Consider the following 8,810-nt stretch of genomic DNA (forward strand, 5'->3'; position numbering starts at 1 on the left):
CCTTCTCCAATAATAGCATGAATACAAAGTATTATATGAATGGAAGAAGCTGGTAACAAAAGAGTATGTATTACATGATTCCATTTGTATGAAGTTCAAAAGCTAATTAATGGAACAGAAAGCAGAATGGTGGCTGCCTCAAGGCAGCACAAGGGTTATTGGAAGGACCATGAAGGAACTTTCTAGGATAATGGAAATATTCTACATCTTGCAAGAGAGTATTGGTTACTTCAGTGTCCAATAGACTTTTTAGGACCATTGATTCCTTTTATTCAAATCTACCTCATCTTGCATTGCTCGTATTCTATATGACCCACCAAGGTTCTACTTTCTGCCTTCTAGCTGTCACCTTTCTTGGTACTTTTCAGAATGGAAAACTATAATGGGTTGTGAGGAAGTGCTGCACAACACATGGACAGCTCACTGTGAGCCCTGGTATGGTGGTAAACAACATACAGTCGATAGGACCTTCCAAGCTTAGAGTTCTCCTGGAAGGTTAGAAGTCTCCTAAGCAAATACGGAAATTTGGGTCTGCTCTTTGAGAGAGGAGAACTTGACACTTCAAATAGCAACCTCTTTCAAGGACTCATTATTGATTTAATGAAAACTAATATAGGCATACTTTTTTTTAAATTATAATTTTAAATAAGTAAAAATCCTAAAGATCAGTATGTGGACATATGGCCATCCAAAGATGTCTAAGTCCTGATCCTTGGAGCCTGAGAATATGTGATCTTACATAGTAAAGGAAACTTTGTGTATGTGACTGAGGTAAGGATCTTGAGATGGAGAGAATATTTTGGGTTATTGGGAGGGTCCAGGTAATCACAGGGTCCTTATAATTGAAAGGAGGCAGGAGAGGCAGAGAAGGAGATGTGACAATGAAAGCAGAATCAGATTGGTGCACTATGGAAAAGACTTGACCAGCCATGGCTGACTTTTAAGATAACAGGGATGCCATGAAACAAGGAAGGTGGGTAGCCTCTAGAAAGTGGAAAAGGCAAAGAAAACTAGAGACTCCACAAAGGAACACAGCCATGCCCACACCTGAATTTTAGTTCAGTGAGGACCATTTCAGCTCTATCATCTCCAGAACCGTATAACAGTAAACTTGTGTAGTTTTAAGTCAGTAAGTTTGTGGCAGTTTGTTACACAGCGATAGAAAACTAGTTAGTGTATTAGCATACACTTTCATCCAGGGGTCAAGTGGAATAGGCCTACAAGAGGGCTGAGTGCCAGGGGTCCTGGGTTCTATTCTTATCGACCTGCTGAGCAACCATGGACAATTATTCTGTTCAGGTCTCTGAGCTCTGATCCTCTTCTGTAAAATAGGGATGATGGTAGCTCATCTTTAAATCATTTATATGAAATAGGTGTTGATCACTACCTCGAGTGGAGAGAGGCATCAGATTGAGGGAAATGTCTGGGCTTTGGAGTTAGTCAGACCTGTATTTGTATCCTAGCTCTTTAATTTACTGGCTTAAATCTTGGGCAAGTTATTTAACCTCTTTGAGCCTTTTCTTCAATTGCAAAATGAGAAGGATAATCGTGCTATTATCTCAGGGGATTGTTAAACTGGTCAACACAGCTTAAGCTCTTAGAACAAGTCCTGGCATATAGCAATGCTCAGCACTATGTCATGTTTCATTATCTCTGAGACCTTAGGTAGAGTTATCATATAAAGATGGGCTTTTGTTTACTTACAATGTGGTTGTACTCTAAGAAATATATACTTCATAGATTCCCATGAAGATTAGACAATGGTGCCTGACATTTAGTAAGCATTAAAAACAAAACAAAACGAAAAAAAGCCTGGTGCCTGATACTTAGTAAGCATTAAAAAAAAAAAAAAAACCCTTTTGGATAATGTGGGGGAATTACTTAGAAACTTGAAAGGAATTGTGCAGTAGTTCAGTATTCAGGTTTTGGAGAAACACTTGGATTTGAATCTCATATATTCTTGGTGACTTTGGGTAAGTTACTTAATTTCTCTGAGCCTCAGCATTCTTGCCTCAGTAGTTTCACCTTCAAGATTAAGATTTAGAATGCAAAGGACTCAGTATGATGCCTATGCTATGCTATGCTATGCTAAGACGCTTCAGTCGTGTCCGACTCTGTGTGACCCCAGAGATGGCAGCACACCAGGCTCCCCCATCCCTGGGATTCTCCAGGCAAGAACACTGGAGTGGGTTGCCATTTCCTTCTCCAATGCATGAAAGTGAAAAGAGAAAGTGAAGTCACTCAGTTGTGTCCGACTCCTAGCAACCGCATGGACTGCAGCCCACCAGGCTCCTCCATCCATGGGATTTTCCAGGCAAGTGTACTGGAGTGGGGTGCCATTGCCTTCTTCGTGCCTAACACATAGTAAATATTTATTAAAAGGTAGAAGGACATTATCTGATTTTAGAGGTGTACTTTAATATCAAAAGCATGCCTTGTATGTAGTTGATGCTCAATAAATTTCTGCTGAATTTATTTAACTCTAGAAAATAATCTTTTTTGGGTGGATTTTCATCCTGGGGGCTTATTTGGTCTTTTTTTCTTTTTTAAAGAAGAATATTCCTTTTATTTACTTGGCTGAGTCAGGACTTAGTTGCGGCATGCGGGATCTTTGTGGAGTGCGGGCTCTTTGGTGCAGCACATGGGCTGTAGAGAGTGTGGGCTCAGTAGCCCTGTGGCATGTGGGATCTTAGTTTGCTGACCAGGGATCAAACCTGAGTCCTTGCATTGGAAGGTGGATTCTTAATCACTGGACTGCCATGGAAGTCCCCTCATTTGGTCTTTTAAAATAAGTTTTCCTTTTATTAACACAAATAATTCATTACTGTTATGAAAATGGATAAAGTAAAGATAAGAATAAGGGAATCACAAAAAATTGACCCACATCCTACCAACCAGAGATATCATCAATAATTTGAAGGATGTTTTTCTAGATTTTTATGTATGTGGATGTGATTAAAGTTTGCACACACGCGTGCATGCATGTATAGTTGCTCAGTTGTGTCTGACTCTTTGCAACCCATTGGACTGTAGCCCACAAGGCTTCTCAGTCTATGGGATTCTCCAGGCAAGAATACCAGAGAGAGTGATTGTGCCCTCCTCCAGGGGATCTTCCAGGGATTGAACCCAAGCTTCCTGTGTCTCCTGCATTGGAGGTGAATTCTTTACCACTGATCCACCTGGGAAGCCCATGGAACTACATAGTACACAGTTATATAGTACAATTTAAATTTTCTTTTCCTTTTTTTTTTTCATTCAACAAGATGTCATAGATCTTTCTAAGGTAGAGAATATTGATCTTCCTAAGAGGTGAAGCAGAAGAGATTAAGAAGAGGTGACAAGAATACACAGAAGTACAAAAAAGGTCTTAATAACCTGGATAACCATGATGGCTAGAGCCAGACATTCTGGAGTGTGAGTCAAGTGGGCCTAAGGAAGCATTACTACAAACAAAGCTAGAGGAGGTGATGGAATTCTAGCTGAGCTATGCAAATCCTAAAAGACGATGCTGTGAAAGTGCTGCACTCAATACACCAGCAAATTTGGAAAACTCAGCAGTGGCCACAGACCTGTAAAAGGTCAGTTTTCATTCCAATCCCAAAGAAGGGAAATGCCAAAGAATGTCCAAACAACTGCATAATGGAACCCATTTCACATGCTAGCAAGGTCAAGCTCAAAATCCTTCAAGCTAGGCTTCAACAGTATGTGAACCAAGAACTTCCAGATGTTCAAGCTGGATTTAGAAAAGGTAGAGGAACCAGAGACCAAATTGCCAACATCGGTTGGATCATAGGAAATGCAAGGAAATTCCAGAAAAACATCTGCTTCCACTTCATTGACCACACTAAAGACTTTGACTGTGTGGATCACAACAAACTGTGGAAAATTCTTCAAGAGACGGGAATGCCAAACACCTTACTTGCCTCCTGAGAAACCTGTATGGAGGTCAAGAAGCAACAGTTAGAACTAGACATGGAACAATAAACTGGTTCCAAATTGGGGAAGGAGTACATCAAGGTTGTATATTGTCACCTTGCTTATTTAACTTATGTGCAGAGTACATCATGCAAAATGCTGGGCTGGATGAAGCTCAAGCTGGAATCAAGATTGCTGGGAGAAATATCAATAACCTCAGATATGCAGATGACACCACCCTTATGGCAGAAAGCAAAGCAGAACTAAAGAGCCAATGATAAAGTTGAAAGAGGAGTGAAAAAACTGGCCTAAAACTCAACATTCACAAAACTAAGATCATAGCTTCTGGTCTCATCCCTTCAGGGTAAATAGATGAGGAAACAATGGAGAAACAGTGACAGAATTTATTTTCTTGGGCTCCAAAATCACTGCAGATGGTGACCGCAGCCATGAAATTAAAAGACGCTTGTTCCTTGGAGGAAAAGCTATGATGAACCTAGACAGGTTATTAAAAAGGAGAGACATCACTTTGCTGACAAAGGTCCATATAGTCAAAGCTGTGATTTCTCCAGTAGTCATTTATGGATATGAGAATTGCACTATAAAGAAGGCTGAGCACCAAAGAATTGATGCTTTCAAACTGTGGCATTGGAGAAGATTCTTGAGAGACCCTTGGACAGCAAGGAGATCAAACTAGTCAATCCTAAAGGAAATCAACCCTGAGTATTCATTGGAATGACTGCTGCTGAAGCTAAAGTTTAATACTTTAGCCACCTGATGTGAAGAGCCAACTTATTGTAAAAGACACTGACACCGGGAAAGACAGAGCAGGAGAAGGGGACAACAGAAGATGAGATGGTTGGATGGCATCATCGGCTCAATGGACATGAGCTTGATCAAACTCCGGGAGATAGTGAAGGCCAGGGAAGCCTGGCATGCTGCAGTCCATAGGATCAGGAAGAGTTGGAAACCACTGAGAAAGTGAAGAAGAGTTGAACAGTGCTTGAATGGATAACGTGAGACCTGGTAAATCAGAGAACCGAACACTAGATGGCGATGTTGAAATGAAAATTTCGGAAAATAAATACTGGAGGTACACAGACACAAGAGACCTATAGGACTTTGTTCAATTGAATCCTGTTACTGACATCCTGATAAGAATAACTGGTGAGAGGATATTTATCTGATTAAGACTGTATTACTTTGGAGGCTCCACATTCCCCCGAGTTACTCTGCAGACATATAGCTTCTACGATTCTTAAAGATTTATAAGACTGCATTTAGATTTCTTTTACCATCCATTGGTCAAACTGAAAATCTGCCTTCTGTAGAAGGAATAATCTACTTGCCATTTCTTTCTCACTCTCTCCCCACCCCTATACCAGACGCAACAGATGGATTTACAGTCTTGCCTCCTTCCCAACCCCCGAAACCAGCTTAATTCTTGCTCCATGGCAGTTAGGCAGAAACTAACACTCTAGCCCAGGGCGACTGGGTGATGCTTTAGTTTGAGATTCCAACTACCGGAGACCTTGATCATACTCTCCCGGGAATTTTTATTCCCCATAGCAGCTTTGTCCGCGAGGAGATAACAGATCAACCCACACCTTCAGAATCCCAGCCTTCCTTGGGTTTCTTTTGCTTTGTTTTTTTAAAATTTTTTAATTTTTTAATTTTTTCTTTTGCTTTTTTTTTTTTGTTAAATATGAGTAATAGCAACACCTGGCTCCATTTTGGGGTATTAAATTCATAACCATATGTTTGCTTAAGGCCCTCCCAGCCCAACCCATGAAAAATGAGAAAAAATATTCTGAAAGAATTTGATAATTTCTATTTTTAAGATTCATGTCGATGTTTGGCAAAAACCACTACAATATTGTAAAGTAATTAGCCTCCAAACAAAATAAACTAATTAATTAAAAAAAAGTAGCTGTCATAGGAAAAATCAGAATATTACAGAATTATTTATATAATATTTTCTGATTTACTTTTTTTTTATCTTCCACCACAGTGACTTCTCAAGCCACTCATACAAGCTTAGTACCATAACAATACTCTGTGATTCAGGGCACAGGGGTATTTTCGGAGTAAGAGTTCTGCCTAACTTCATGGTCTATCATAATACTGATTTGTGGACACAAGTGTCATCTTACGGGAAGTAGCACAAGGGGAAAATAAGTGTCCTTGTCCACACAGACTCTATGGAGAGATACGTGACCTTTTCTCTGGCAGCTAACCCTTTTGAAGAGAATGTCTGTCTTAATTTCAGTGACTGAATAGGGAAAGCTTGTGGAGATGTTTTGGGAAAGGACATTATTGAAGGATTAAAGGCAATCTAGCTCTTTTCCTGGGCATAAGCAATCAAAAAGAGAGCTAACTAGTGACCTAAACAATGTCAATTTGGTAACATTAGATTCAATTTAATTCAATTCAATATATTTTGATTCAATTAACAGCTTTTGAGTAACTACTGTTTGTGAAAGATGAAGAAATGAATGTGACTTCATTCCCACCTTCAGGAGGTACAATCTAGAATAGATAAATATATATACAATTCTCTCCTCTTCTGTAGTACAATAAGCCCAGGGACTTTTCAAATCTTGTTCATCACCCTTCATTCTGGGCCTGGAACTTGAAGGAGTTCATTACTGTTTGGGGATGAATAAAAATATAATCCTTAGAAGGCAGAATGTGACAACTGCTATTAAAGAGTGATGTTGGAATGCAAAGGGGCAAAAAGTAAAGCCACTTAAAAGGAAAAAGGGAGGGTGCTCTTTTTTAGCAGAGTTTCTGAGGGATGGGTGGAATTTTGATGAGGGGAAGGAGGATGATAGAGATTGATCTCTTGTCCAAGAGGAAACATGATGAGCACAGGCAAGGCAGTAGAGAGAGACAAAGGGAAGACCAACTTCAAAACAAAAGAAAAGGACATATAGGCCTGTGGCAGGCTCTGCTTTAAGCACTTTAAAAGCATCAACTAATTTAATTCACAATATCCCTATGAGATATATGTTATTGTTGTTGTTCAGTCACTGAATTGTGTCTGACTCTTTGCAACCCATGGACTGCAGCACACCAGGCTTCCCTATCCTTCACCATTTCCCAGAGTTTGCTCAGACTCATGTCCATTGAGTAAGTGATGTCATCCAACAATCTTATCCTCTGTTGTCCCTTCTCCTCCTGCCCTCAGTCTTTCCCAGCACCAGAGTCCTTTCCAATGAGTCAGCTTTTTGCATCAGGTGGCCAAAGTATTGGAGCTTCAGCTTCAGCATCAATGAATATTCAGGATTGCCCAATATCCAATGAATATTCAGGGTTGATTTCCTTTAGGACTGACTGGTTTGATCTCCTTCCAGTGTAAGGGTCTCTTAAGAGTCTTTTCCATCACCACAATTTGAAAGCATCAATTCTTTGGTGTTCGGTCTTCTTTATGGTCCAACTCTCACTTCTGTACATAACTACTGGAAAAGCAATAGCTTTGATTACATGGACCTTTGTTAGCAAAATGATGTGCTATAATTATCCTCATTTAATAAATGAGGAAACTGAGGCACTGAAAGGTCAAGTAATGTCTAAGGCCACACAACCATTAAGTGAAAACCAGCTTTCAAACTCAGGCAATTAATCTCCAGAGATTGTGTGGTGGGGGATTGCAAAAACGGGTGCAGATTGCTTTTCTCTCTGTGTCCAAGGCCTTGGATGTGACTTTGTGGTTCTTCCCATCAAAAAGTGGAGGGTACTTTTCCAGCCCTTGAGTTTGGACTGATTTTATAACTTGCTTTGGTCGGTCACATGCAACCGAAGAAACACTGTGCCAGTTCCAAGTCTAGACCACACATACTTCTGCTCTCACTGTAGAGACTTTCTTGCTGCCAAGTGAATAAGCTGGAGGTAGCCTGTTGGTCAATGAGAAACATGTAGCCCAGTGTTCTGTTCTTTCTCTCTTTCTCCCATTTGCTGGCCCAGAAAAATGTGCCTCTCTGTTTTCTAGGGTAGGCTTGTGCTGTTCTGCAGAGCTGTTGGATCTGGCAGTACCTTTTTAATTCCTAGCCCTTTAATTCCCAATACACCTTTATTCTAGCTGACAGTAGCGAATTCCAAGAACTCAGCTGAGTCCAGCCCAGATTACCAACCGACAAAATCATGAGCTAAATAGATTATGGTTTGTTGAAAACAAGCAAACAGGCCCCAAGTGGAATCACTTATATTAAGCTCTGTGTCACCAACAGAGACTTCATTTTTAGTTTCAACTCTTCCAGAAATGGAATCTTAATCAGGAGTTGCCTGATCAGCAATAGTTGGGTAATCTGCCTGATAAAACCCTGCAGTGATATCACCATAACCAATATGAGTTTTGCTTACTATACCTACCTTGTTCCTGCTTCCTTCTGAATAGAGAAGTCTTTCATTTTGCACAGTTCCTCAGTTCTTTTCCATCTGCTAGAGTGGATGCTGCCTGATCATGAATCATTGAATAAGGCCAATGAGATCTGTAAAATTTATTCAGTTGATTTTTTAAAAACAGATTGTCCTCAGCCCCCAAGATTTGGGATAGTTCATTAAGCAAAAAGGGCTAACACTATGCTGCTTTTAAATTACTCTCTATTTACTTTGTACAAGACGTTTCACAGAAAATTTTGCATGTTATCTTGCATGAGATGAGACAAAAAATCAGAGATTATAGGAAGTTAACTTGCTCATTATCAAATGGCTAGTAGATGGAAGAAACAGAATTATTGTATATAAAGTTTCAAAAATAAAAGGTCAAATGAGATTTTAGTGCTGATAAGGAGCAGAAGCTACTTTTGGCTTTAGACATAATAGTGGATTAACAGGACAGTTGGCTTTTTTTATAACTGAATCATAGTCATATCACAGAACTGAGAGAAAAGCAC

This window comes from Bos mutus, chromosome 15, assembly GCF_027580195.1.
Source record: "Bos mutus isolate GX-2022 chromosome 15, NWIPB_WYAK_1.1, whole genome shotgun sequence".
NCBI lineage: Eukaryota > Metazoa > Chordata > Mammalia > Artiodactyla > Bovidae > Bos > Bos mutus.